Raw genomic sequence first — 13494 nt, 5'->3', positions numbered from 1 at the left:
TTGGTTCCAGTCCCAGCAGTGTCCAACCATCAAGACAGTCAGCTTGCAGCATTCTCAACTGTCACCCCCTCTTCTCCTATCCTCTCTGGCATTGCTCTTTCTCTGCCGGATCCTTCCAGCCTCCTCAATGTGAACACATCCAGAGAGATCACAGGCTGTGTGGCAGACAGTGGTTTGAATGCCCGGTCCTGTGCCACACAGCTGTGCACCCCTGACTAAGACACATACCCTCTAAGTTGAGGACTAATAACACCAAATTTTCCTGGGGTAGTGATGAGGACTAGACAACAGCTCATGTGGTAAGTGGCTGGCACATAGCAGGTGCTCAGCAAATGTCCACTGAATTCATCATATCCATCCCCTGTTTCCTTTGTCCTCTTCCTCTGTTTCCTCAAAGGAGTCAGCCTTCCAGCAGGAGTGAAAACACACACACACACACACACACACACACACACACACACAAACGTTAACTAGGGACCCCAGCACAGAACCTCAGATTCAGTGAGAGCTGACTATATATTTATTGGATGAATAATGCAAAGGAATACATTAGTAATGGTGAAATGTCAGGCTGTAGAGGGAGCATTTAGGGCTCCTCCCTGCGTGCTCAACTCACCTCAAGTCCAACCATGGACTCAGGCCTTCTGATCCCAGTTGAGACAGTTCTAGTCTTAGGTATTGGAGTGAAGTTAGGGTCTTTCTTTCCTCTGCCCTTGCTGGGCATTCAGAGTGAGCCCTGTTCGTTGACAGGCTCAGGAAATAGCAATTCTTAAGCCAGGACTTCCAAGCAAATGCAAAGAAAATTTCCAGAGCCACAGAGAAATACAAATACTAGTTTAAAACTACCAAGGGAATTGTTTTTTCATTCAATAAACCTACCCTCATCAGTTTAATCAGTATTTATTGAGGCTCTGTGCCCAGTACTGGCAATACAACAGGCAGATGAGACCTTTTTCCTATCCCCAGAGAATCCCCTAGCCTGATATACAAGTCAGATGCACATAAAAAGTTCAATTGCAAGAATCTCTTCTCAGGAGGGGAGGGGCAATGGAAGGGAAATCACTAAAGGCTCATGAAAGAGGGGTTGCTGGGTCTGACACTTGAAGGATGAGTAGGTGTGCTCCAGGCAGAGAAGTAGGGGGTGAGGGATGGCCCCCAACATAGTGGATGGTGCATGCAAAGGAACAGAGGCACGGAAATGCAAGAGTGTGTCTGAGGAGTAAGGGAGGGTTGCTATAGGAGAAGCAGACAGAGGACAATGGGAGGTGTCTAAAGTAGTCATCTGGGACTCAGGAACCATGGTAAGGAATCTGGGTTTGATGCTGAAGGCACAGGGGAGCCAAAGAAGGGTTTAGAGGAGTTGAGAAAGCTCTTTAAAATACAGGGGGTGGGTAAATGGGAGGGAGATTCAGGAGAAGAGGCAGGGAAACTGGTGGGAGGAGTTGGGATTGATGGATGGGAGAAGGCAGTATGTATGTGTGCCTGTTAACAAGATGGCACTAACTAAAAGGGTAGGATAGCTGAGACAGGGAAAAGGCAGCCTCCCCCAGGAAGTTCTCCCAGGGTAGCTCTTGAACCCTCAGGCTCTCCCAGGAGAGAAAGTGCCAGCTCCCTAATTGGCCCTTGTTCTTGACCTCTTGGACTCTCAGAAGGGTTATAAGATCAATCATCACAACATACTTGCCCTGCCAGCTAGAAGGCTAGGATAGGCCCTCCAGGCTGAAGATTTATGACCTGTTCCAGTGAGAGGACACACCTGCGGCTGTGGGAAATCCAGGTTCCATGTGGTTCCCTGGACAACATAGTCTATTGGCTAGGAGTGGGGCCTCATACAGCACTGGTTTTGAGCCCCAGTTCCCCTACTCATTCTGTGACCCTGGGAAACATTGTTTCACCTCTCTATGCCTCAGTTTCCTCATCTGTAAAATGGGAATAAAAACAGGACCTACCTCCCAGGATGTTGTGAAGCTCACATCATATGAAACACACAGTAGGATGTCAGTGTGAATGGTGGCTGGAGTTTGCCAGCAGTCAGGCCTGCACCCTCCTAATTGAAGGAGTAAGAACCATGGGGAGGAGCCAGGAATCAGGGCCTGCATTCAAGTCTCGGCAGAGTTGCTTGGGCCCTAGACACCAGTTCTGACCCGCCCCATCAGGTGGTATATGAGAGCCCTCATACCCCAGTGGGAGGAGGGGCTGAAATAGACCCACCTCCAACATTTCCCAGGAGCTATCCAGAGAATCTTACCCCTCCCCCCACCCCACCATGTTTCTTCTATTAATAACAACTGCCTTCTCCTTTAGCTTGCAACTCTGTCAAATAGGTATTATTGTCCCCATTTTGCAGATGAGAAAACTGGGATTCAGGGAGGCTGGATCATTTTCCCAAGGTCACATAGCCGGTAAATGAAAGAGCTGTAATTTGAATCCAGGTCTGTCGGGCCACAAAGTCCCAACCCAAGGTTGGGTTGGCTAAGAGAGTTTGGGGCCTTGGTAGGCATGGAGATGGACCCACAGATGATGGAGGAGCAACGTGAGACAAAACAGGTTTGAAACACATTCTGTGTCCAGGCACACATTCTGTGGCCTCTCAAGGCCATGGTCCTAGGAGACCCTGAGCTGTGTGCCTCACGTTTGGGTAACTTGAGGCAGGGACAGAGGGAAGAGTCTAGAGCTTGAGTGAGACAGATCTGGTTTCTAACCTTGCCTCTTGTCCTCACTGGCTCTGTAACTCCCCGTAAGTCATTTGAAGTCTCCAGGCCTCAATTTTCTCTCCTGTAAAATTGGAAGCAGCCCAGTTTCTCCGAGGGTGAAACTTGTGGAGGTCAGACAAGGGAGGGATGTGAGCAGCCTTTGGAAATAGATTGTCCCCTAAGGGGCCCTGTCAGCATCTCTTTGTAACAGCAGCTGACCCTTGAGCTGCCCTAAAATCCCTGCCCAAGTGTCAGAAGACCCTAGCTAGGCAAGGTGAGGGCAGATGTAACCCTCAATCTTGCTTCTCCTCAATAGGGGAAGCAATGGAGAGCCCACAGCTTACAGAGAAGACACAACTGGCCTCTGAGTGCGTCTGTTTCTGCCTCCATCAAACCTGTGTGGACCTACCTCATCTGTCTCCCTTATGCAGACTGCCAACCCCCATCCCTAGGCAGACTGACCCTCTCCACTCCCCACACTCCCCTGCTCTAGGTTATGTTCCAAGGGAGAAAACATGGTCTGGCCAACTGAACACCATCGGAAAATCAAACTAGATTGATTTCCTTACCCCGGCCTTATTTCTCATGCCTTCCCCCCAACCCTTACCTCTCTCCATGTCCACCATAAGCCAAATCAATAATCCTCCTGGCCAGCTTCCTGCCTCTCTCCCCCTCTTCCCTGTAGGTAACCCTGACCTGTCATTTCCAATCTTCCCGGAGTTGCAACACTAGCACCATTATTTGTCTGATTTCACAACACCTCTGCCTGTCCAATCTGCCCTGCCTCTGAACATATCCTGTAAGGACAGGCCAGACACCCCAGGTGTGTCTGCTGCAGGAAGGGGAGGCACAGGAGGCAGGGAGGGGACAAATATCTATGACCAAGTTCCACACTCAAGGATGACCTTGGGCAAGTCATCCTTTTCTTGAGGCCTCAGTTTACTCAACTGTAAAATAGGAGAATTGCGTAGGAGTCCTTGAGGGGCCTTATAGTTCCGGCATTTGATGAATCAAAATCACAATAGCGGATTCATTCAAGGTTTTACTATGGCATCTACCACATGCTGGGAGCTGGGACTCTGGAGACAGCTAATGTGTCATAGGCCAATGAGACAGACAGATGTGTAGAACATCACAATACGATGTGGTCAGAGGATGGACAGAGGCATGAACTACTTCTCTTGGTGGAATCAGGAATGATTGTCTGAGAAAAGGACACTTGAGTTGGACTCTGAAGACTGAGTAGAAGTTCATGGGCCTAGCATAAGGAAAAACTTTCAAACTATGCTATTCAGCATTTGGGCTATCTCAGAAGTTAGCGGGCTGGGTATCCCGAAATTAGGGTGTGGATACAGAAGCAGAAGGAGATGGAGGCTTAGCCAGGTGCCAATTCTAGCCTTTGCTTCTGGGAAGTAAAACCCAGGAATTCCTGAGAATTTGGCATCTGTTGGTGAAGGCCAGCCCACCACAAATAGGCCAGCGAGCAGGTAGGACTCGGGACTTCCAAGTAGATGAGTGAGAGGGCTCCCAGCCATCCCACACCATGCTGACCTTCACACGGAAAGAGCCCTGGGCTTGGAGTCTGTCTTGGGTCACAGGTTTGGCTTACTCCTTCCTAGCTGAGGGACCTTGTCCAGCTCACCACAAACCTCTGAGCCATACACAGCTTCCTCATCTGTAACTTGGGTGCTCAGCAGCCATTCCAGTAGTTGTTACGAGGATCAAGGGATTTACTGTTTTGCAGGCAGGTGGCCTTTGAAAATGTAAACCATGTTGGACATGGGAAGGATAATTATTGTTGAAATGGCGGTTCATAACCAGTCCCTTGAGGGGCTGTTTGCTTTGTAATCTAGGAGAGTGTTGCCCTCAATGATGTTATAGTAATAATGGTGGGATTCAGGACACAGACTCATTTGCTCAGACCGACTGCATCTGAGCTGCAATGTGCCTTTCACCCTCTGCCGTTCTATGCCACCCGCACCCCAGCCATCTCAGATCAGTTTTACTTAGTCCTATGTTGGGGGACAGAGGCTTCCTCTAGGTCTTGGAGAAAAGGGGACTCCTGGCCTGGCCCAACCCTGGAATGAGGGCTGACTTAGAAGGCTGCCTGGAAGGGGCCAGTGGAGTCCCCCCATCCGTACCCCCAAGAAGTGGGCCAATGTGGGAACTCCCTGTCCTGGACTGTTGGTGGGAGGCAAGAGGCTTTCTGAGAACTGACGTGGGCTGCTCTGGTATCCTAGCTAGGTACCTGCTTTGCCTGCCCAGTGAAACCCAAGGCCACCCAGTGCTCAGCATCCTTAGTTTCTCAGCATTCTCCCTGCATTGAGTCTTCTCTATCTGGCCCAGGGGTAGAGTGGGACCATTGGTGGGGCTTGGAGGGGTGGGGGGGTGATGGTGGAGGCAATGAAGAGTAAGGGGTTATCAGTGTGATCCTGCTGGCAAGAGCCCTGCTGTGGTGCTCTCAGCTCTCTGCTTCCCGTGCCCCTCTGCCCAGCCAGTTCTGATTTTGGTGCAGTGCAGACTTTCAGCTTAACGAGACAAATTGATATTCTGTGCCAGCCCAGGGATGGAGCGGCAGCTCGGGACACTCTGGCAGGCAGCTCAGAAGTGGGCAGGGGGTGGGGGCAGGGGAAGGAGACAGCTTCCATCTGGAGCTGCCTCCTGGGGTAACTCTCAGCGCTCCCCTCCCTCCCACCCTTGTACACCCTCTACCCTGACAGGTGCCCTGAGACACTGGCCCTGAAGGTCCTTCCACCTTCCGTGCCCTCCTTCCAAGCCGAGCACATCCTCCTGGAGGGGGCAGGGCAGTGGAGTGGGAGGCTTCTAAATCTAAGAGAAGCCCCTCCACCCACTGTGACCTCCTAACCTTGCTCCTAGGGGTGCCCCCACCATCTGGACTTAAAGGAGCAGCAGCTCCGCCAGAGATGAGGCAGGAAGATGTGGGAGGGATTCCACCCCTCTTTGGGAGTCCCTGAGGCGCTCTGGACATCATCCGTTCCCCAATATGGCCAGCCCCCAACTCATCGCAGATGTCCCCATGGACTATGTATAATAGATGAACAAGACATATGCAGACATCCTTGCCAGTGGGCACCTGTCAGGAGAGAGAGCACCCTTGGAAGGGGTCTCTGCCAGGCCTGCAGCCCCCGCAGGTGGGAGTGCGTACCATACCGGCCTGTGGCTGGGTTGCAGAGGTAGTGTTTAGGTGTCAGCAGGGAACTCACTGCAGGCTCTACTCTGCAGGCCCAGCAACCACAGATGTGTAAGTCCACTCCAACCCCCACGTGACCTTTGCCCCCCAGGTATGGGAGTGTCCTAACCAAAAAGAGGGAGGGGCAGATCCCCTTCCCAGCCACTGGAGGCCCCCCAGAAAGAAGGCGAGGACTTAGACCCATTTTTCCCCTCTCTGCTATCCCTACCCCACCCCTTCCGCCACTGGAGGGATCCCTCCCTCCTGCTCAGCCCCAAACCTATCCTCACCATGCCCTTGACATTCCCTCCTACTTCGAGGGAGCCGGCTGATTCCTGGGACTCTGCCAGCTTTAGTTCCTCTTGATCCCACGGGAGGGATTAAAACCGCAAACAACACCGTGGTGGTTCGGTCCAAGCAACACCCCCCACACCGCCCCCCACTCTCCTCCCCTGTCCGCCCAGCAGAAGGAGCCCTCGCCGAGGCCCTCCCCTGCTCTCCGCCCCCTCCCCCAGCCTCCGGCAACGCAGCGGCAGGGGTGGCCTCTGCCTCCCCCGAGATCGCATTTTGCCGGTGCGATGCTCTCCTAGAAGCCAGCGCCGCGCCTCCGCCCCCCGCCCCCCCACCTGCTCGGGAAGGATGGTACAGTCTGCAGAGGGACCGGGCACGCTGGCTGGGCTCAGCCGCGGCACCAGCTGCCGCACCGCGATTCTGGGGCTGCCCGCCTGTAAACCGTGCCGGATTTGTGCTGATTTCCATAGCCAAGTAAGTACCGGCATCCCCCAGCATGAGAAAATAAAAAATAAAAAGCTCCCCACTTCGCTCTCCCCTTACCCCCTCACCCATTTTATTTTGTTTCATTTCATTTGCTTTTTCTCACCGCTGATGGTGGTGGTGGCGGCAGCGTGGAGGGGGGGTGCGAGCTGGGCTTGTTTATCTGGCAGCAGCCGAGGCTGCATTGGTTGTTGCTGCTGAGAGAGACACTAGTTTGAGGGTCTGACCGTGGGTTGGGGCTGAGGGCTGGAGTGCCCGGGACCCGGGTAGGGGAGCTTCGGACAGGCGGATGCCTGGGGTCTCAAGTAGATTCCGGCAGCCTCTAGACAGCAAATGCCCCAGTGGATGTTATTATGCAAGGGCCGGCAAGCTGGTGGTGGGGAGCAGGTGTGTGTGTTGGGGAGAGGGGTGGAGGAGATTCCCCCTGAGCTCCTGGGCCTGGGTGCCCTGCCTGCCCCAGCCAGGGACCCAGGAAAGAGGCAGAGGAGGCCCCCCTCGGAGGGTGGGGTAGGCTGCGTGTGCTGGGACTCACCAGGTCTGGCCAGCCAGCCTGGGCATGTGGCCGCAGGAGCCAGGTCCTGAGAGAGCCAGGATGGGGACACGAGTAGGATGGCCAGGCCGTTTTGCAGCAGTCATGCTGGGTGGTAGAGTTGGCACTTTCTGCCAACTGGAAGCCCAGTTCCTCAGCCAGCCTGGATGGCCTCTGGCTGAGCACTTGGACACCTGGGCTTCTCCCTGCCCCCTGCAGGGTCAAAATGGGGAAAACCTGCAGGGACTTCTGAACTCCCAGAGGATGGGCTGCTGTGGGCAGCCTTCCCTCACTAGCCAAGGGGCCTTTCCTCACCACTTTGGTCCCCTGCTCACCCAGGTTGTGAAGGGAGGGTCTCTGCACTGGCCAGCCCATCAGGGAAGGGCCCCAGGAGTCTCAGCCTGGCTCGACCTTCAGAAGGGTAAGTGAGCAGGCGAGCTCGGCCAGCAGATGCACGCCCTGGGCCCAGTGCTGAGGGGGCTCCCCTCCGCACCTGCATTGCTCTCTAAATCGTTGAGAGGAGGCAGAGCTGATATTTGGGGCAGTTCCAGGAGTGGCGGGCGCCATCCAGAGAAATTCTCCTTTGGCGTGTGCAGTAGGAGGGGGCTTGGAGTACAGACTGCCAGGCCTTCCACCTATTAACTTCCTTGAGGGGGAAGTGACAGGTTTGGGGCTGTGGCTCTGGGTCCAGGGAAGATACCAACGTTATTTAGTCACCTTCATATGTCCAGTCCCATTCTCATCAGGGCCTTTTCATATGCACAGATTTGCACAGATGCATATATACGATAGAGTGCCCATTGCAATGCACGATATAGTCCAATCATAGACACTCATATTGAGTACCCATGCCCATAGATACAGTCCACCACATGGGAATATAGCTCACATCCTATATACCATCTTGCTCACCTGAAAAATATAGCCTGCACATGAATGCAGCATGCACGCATGCACACACACCTGTAAAGAAAGCATGCCCACATATGCAGGTAGGACAAACATAGAAATGCAGTGAGCTGCACATGGGCAGTCAACATACATGTAGTGCCCTACAGTAGCCACAAGTATGGTATGTGTCAATTTAAGGGATGGCCGGGTGTGAAAGGGGTCCTGAATGCCAGCTGCATGCATGTCTGCACCTTGGCAAGTACATGGCATGCTGGAATGTGCCCACAAGTGAATGTTGGTTGCACATGTAGAAGACAGCCCTGGCACACACTGATGCAGCACCTCTGTGGGATCCTATATGCGCGGCCCCACTCAGCCTCCAAGCGTCTTATGGAATTAAAGGTGCCTCTGGGCCCTGGGGAGAGGCTAGCCCTTCAGGGGCCTTCCCGTGAGGACAGAAGGACACTGGCCTCCAAGTGGCAGCCGCAGCCCTACACAAGCCTAAGGGGAGGGCCAGCCCACATTCCCAGAGAGCTGGGATTGGATTCAGCAAGGCCATCTTGGGTTATTGATGTTCTGCAGGGAAGGCTGCCCAGTGTTGGAAAGGAGATAGGAGGGGGCGGGCACAACTGCTTCCCATGGTCCAGACATCAGGACCCCACAGGCCCCCTTCTCTGGAACCAGGAAACCAGCACACTGGTGGGGGATCTCTGAGCGATGGGGCCCCAGGTGCCTCCAGCATTCTCCAAAGTCCTCTCCAGACAGGTCAGAAAAGCCGCCTGTGTCTTACACTGTAGAAAGATAATCGCTGGGCCCCTTTATCTGTTCTCCAACTGCCCCCTCTCCCTTTCTCCATACCCAGCACAATTATGGGTCGGGGGAATTGGGTAAATAATAACTCAGCAAGGACTCACTGAGCAAATTACTCTGCATACATCACTACGGTGGGGCCTCGCTTAGCCTTGTTATTCTCTTGCACAGATGAAGCAGCAGTACAGAGAAATGTAGACACTTACTCAAGGTCACACAGCTAGACCATCAGGCCCCTTGCCTGCCATCTTAAACTGTCACTTCCCCTCCTGTGTGAGTCCAGTTCCAATTTGGGGTGCCAAAATCTCAAGAACCAACAAGTCAAAAAAGTGTTGTGTTTTTTGTGGTGTGTGTGTGTGTGTGTGTGTGTGTATCCAAGAAAGGGTCTAGAGGGTCTCCTGTAGGTAAAGACAGAGCCTACCCTGAGCACATGTGAACCTGTCTTAGGCAGCCAGATAACGCCGCCACCCCTTTACTACATGGAATTGATGGCACCTAAAAAAACCAAAGCAGATGAGTACACGCAGATGTTAACCTGGCGTGGGTCTGTTTGTTAAAGGGAAACTAAGGCCCATCCAGGTCCAAGGTCACATTGTGCTTTCTGGAGAGCAGGGAATCTTACCAACCTCTCTTAGGTCCCGGGCAAGAAGCAGCAGCTGCCTGTTTGGGCCCCTCGTTTTCCCCAGATATCTGACTCCACGTTAAAAAGATGAGCACCCCAGGCCCAGCTTCTACTCCTGACTAGCTGTGTGACCTTGGGCAAGTAACTTCGTCTCTCTGCATCTCAGTCATTTCATCTGTGACCAGGGCATGTCTGTCCTGCCCTGCCTCAACCCACAGCTGTCTGAGAGCCTTGGACACTGTGGGAGGCTGTGCATAGAGGCGTGATTGGAGCCAGAACCTGGGACCAGAGCAGGTGAGCATCTTGCTTCTGCTATTGGCCAAGGTCAGGAGGGGAATCAAGGGGAAAAAATTTCTAGACTGGTGGATCTCAAGCATAAATGGACATATAGTCACCTGGTGAGAGCTAGGTTTCTGCTCCCTCCCCTGATTCAGGAGGTCTTGGGGGCTACATTGTCACAGGTGCCCCAGTGAGCCAAGGTGCTGAGAGTGGGCTTGAGGGAGCTCATAGGCTTGCAGAGCTGGAGTGACCTGGGCGTCATGCGTTGTCCCCATTCCTACCACATCTACAGAAACTAAGGTTGCCTGGCAAGTTGGTGGCAGAATGAGACTGAAACTCAAGTCCCAAACCCTCCAGTCCTTTACCCACCCAAGGCCCTGGCTTCACCCTGCATCACTAAATCAGGCCCTTCTGGGGGCAGGTCAACCTTCAAATCCAAAATGAGGCTATATTCTCAGCAATGTGGCTGAAAGGGTGCTCCAAAGAGACCCACCGGGCCCTCCGGTTGGTCCTGGTGAAGCCTCTCCCAGCCATTTGACAGCCATTTATGATGCCTCTTCTATAAATCTTAGCCTTCATTTTTCTAGAAGGGAGTTAGATTTAAAACAGGGATGTTTGGAAGATTTTAAATAATCTGTGTGAAGCAGCTGGCACACAGTAGGTGCAGGGTCAAGGTAGAGAGTACTAGGGGACCCTGAGGTGCAGGATGTGGCTCCTCTCGGCTCCCTTAGAGGAGTTGTGTGGTGTGCAGGTGCTGGGTGCTACTTGCACACACATGTTGTGGCAGGGGGTGGGATGGGGGAGTGGACAGGCTTCCTCCCCTGGCCCCACCTATAATGCACAGTTCTGTGTGGGATGCAGGGCTGGGTCTCCTGCCCTTTCCAAGGCCAGGACAGTGAACCTGCAATAATTCATTTCTCCTTTCCAGTGGGAGCTTCAAACAAGAAAATAGTTAGGGCGAATGTTCTCCGGGACAGATTCAGTTGGATGTCTATAAGAGCTGGTAGTAGATGGAGAAGATGGCAAGGGCTTGGTGTTCACAGCAGTAGGGTAGCGTCTCAGTTCACCCATCAGTAACATGTATGATAATAGTACCCACCTCTGAGGCTATTGTGAGGGGCAAATGAGAGAAGTAATGGGCATAAAGTGCTGAGCTCAGGCCCGTATTTATGGCTCAGTGAATGGAAGTTGTCAAGATTGACTAGTCAGAAGTTGTGAGTTCAGTAGCTATCTCTGCCACTTAAGGGTGCCCTTGTAGCGTCACTTTGCCTCTTCAAGTCTTGGTTTTTTATCTGCAAAATGGAAATATGCCACTCCATTTGGAAAATGGAAGGCTGCCAATTCATAGGGCTGCTCTATGACAACAATAAACAGTAGATGACCCTTTCCACAGCAACTCCTGAGAACTTACTGGAGGTGCTGAGGGCTTCACCATGGTCTGTGGCTGGGAGCCCTGCAGTGGATGGAGTGAGTGTTGTTAAGATCTTGGAAGCATCGCCTGGCCAGTGTGGCTCAGTGGTTGAGCATAATCCTATGAATCAGGAGGTCACCATTTGATTCCCAGTCAGGGCACATGCCCAGGTTGAGGGCTCCATCCGCAGTGAGGGTGTGCAGGAGGCAGCCAATCAATGATTTTCTCTCATCATTGATGTTTCTCTCTCCCTTCCTCTCTGAAATCAATAAAAATTTTAAAAAAATAATGAAGATCTTAGAAGCATCATACACAATCCAGGAAACCACTAGGGCAAGGTGGCTGGGCCTGGTGGAGGTGCAGTGGGGGACCAGAGCTGGCATCCCTGAGGCTAAAGAGACCCCCAGGTGGAGAGAGAGGCCTGTTGGCCTGAGGGCCAAAATAGCTGGTTCTGGGCCCAGCTCATCACTAGGGGTGAGCTTAGGTAAGTTGTGTCAGCTCCCTGGTCTCATGATTTCCCTTTGAAAGAGGGGGCAGTGATCCTGCCCACCTTGTGTCTTCAGTGAGCCTCCTGCCATCTGGCTCTGGGGTGAAGGGGCTGAGACAATGCAAGTCTGCAATCGCCACTGTGTTTCCTATGGTTGCCATAACAATTACCACAAACTGGGTGGCTTAACACAGCAAAACTTGATTCTCTCACAGTTCTGCAGGCTGGAAGTCTGAAATCAAGGTGTTAGCAGGGCTGGTTCTTTTTGGATGTCCTGAAGGAGTCCACCCCTTCCTCTCCCAGCTTCTGATGGTGGCCAGCACTCCTTGGCATTCCTTGGATGTAGCTGCATCACTTCAATCTCTGTGTCCATCTTTACATCACCTTCTTCTCTGTGTGTCTCTTTGTCCTCTCCTTTTTTTTTGTAAGAACATCAGTCATTAGATATAATCACCCTAAATTCAGAATAATTTTATCTCCAGATCTTTAACTAAATACATTTACAAAAACCCTTTTTTAAAATAAGGGCACATTTTTAGGTTCCTGGTGGACATGAATTTTTTAAAATATATTTTTAATGATTTCAGAAAGGAAGAGAGAGGGAGAGAGAGATAGAAACATCAATGATGAGAAGAATCATTGATTGGCTGCCTCCTAGATGCCCCCTACTGGGGATTGAGCCTGCAACCCAGGCCTGTGCCCTTGACCAGAATCGAACCTAGAACCCTTCAGTCTGCAGGCCGATGCTCTATCCACTGAGCCAAACTAGCTAGGGCTGGACATGAATTTGAGGGAAGATGATATTCAACCCACTGTAGTCACTAATGTTTATTTACTGCTAGTAAGTCCTTTGCACAGTGTCTTATTTCTTCCTCACTATCACCCATTTTACAGATAAAGAAACCAAGATCAGGGAAGTTAAGAATATGCCCAAGTCATACAGCAAGTGAGGGACAACTCTGGGATCTGAATCCAGGTCTCTGGTGATCTTCCTTTATTCCACTTTTTTGGAGCTGCCTGGGGCTGCTCATAGCCAGGAACCCTTGGGCACGACGAACTCCGGCAAACCCTGTGTTGACTCAAAGAGAAGAGCTGGAGGTGGGCAGGGGAGCTTGGAGGTGTGAAGGGGGCTGCACAGAAGAAGGTTGAGAGACCATAGTCCTTTAAATCTGTCACTCACTCTCTATGAACCTCAGTGTCCTCACCTGGAGAAAGGGACAGCAACACCAAACTTGTGGAGTAATTGCCAAGTTAAGTGTTAATCATAATACCAGTTACTAAGAGCTAAAACATATCCATCCTCAAGCACTTTGCAAACACCTTTTCATTTGACATGTGATACAGTCATTGCTTATTCCAGGCCACAGCCTACCTAATAAGTGACTTTACCATTAAAGAGCTGTGTGTTATTGAACTAGTGACTTACCCTCATTTTACTTCTCCATAAAATGAGGGTCACAGTAGTACCCACCTTCCTAGTTGTTCTGAGAGACAAAAGGATTTAGGTAAAGTGTCTAGCCTGGGGTGATGGTCCAGGTAAAGGATCAGAGGGTGTTTCCTCATTTGTAAAATTGGGGTAATAATAGTGTTGTTGTTATTATTATTGTGTGAGGTTTTGGTGAAATAACCAAAGGAAGCACTTGGCTCAGGGCTTGTCCAGAGATCAGTAGTTAAGTGGCCTGCTCTCATGCCATCAGAAATGCAAGGAATTAAAATCCCAGCACCAATGTTGACTGCTATGTGACCTTAAGCCAGTAGCTTTGTCTCTCATAGCTTGGCGTCCTGACAAAGTGGGGTTGAGAAAACCT

General features: G+C 51.7%; 1 protein-coding gene across 14 annotated transcripts in view; it reads left to right on the top strand.

The window, feature by feature from the left end:
• Positions 1–13494, top strand: part of ATP2B2 (ATPase plasma membrane Ca2+ transporting 2) — a 464830-nt gene that overhangs the window by 279972 nt on the left and 171364 nt on the right. Inside the window, exon 1 of one of the 14 annotated variants that reach the window (XM_084901910.1) lies at positions 6402–6648. The exons of the other annotated variants lie outside the window; for them this stretch is intronic. The gene's annotated coding sequence lies outside the window, so the exon portion shown is untranslated. Of the gene's footprint in view, positions 1–6401; positions 6649–13494 lie in introns of those variants that run through there. 14 annotated transcript variants of the gene reach the window in all.

Source organism: Pipistrellus hanaki (genome assembly GCF_964339955.1).
Source record: "Pipistrellus hanaki genome assembly, chromosome: 13".
Lineage (NCBI taxonomy): Eukaryota > Metazoa > Chordata > Mammalia > Chiroptera > Vespertilionidae > Pipistrellus > Pipistrellus hanaki.
This window is presented reverse-complemented; position numbering and strand designations above follow the sequence as displayed.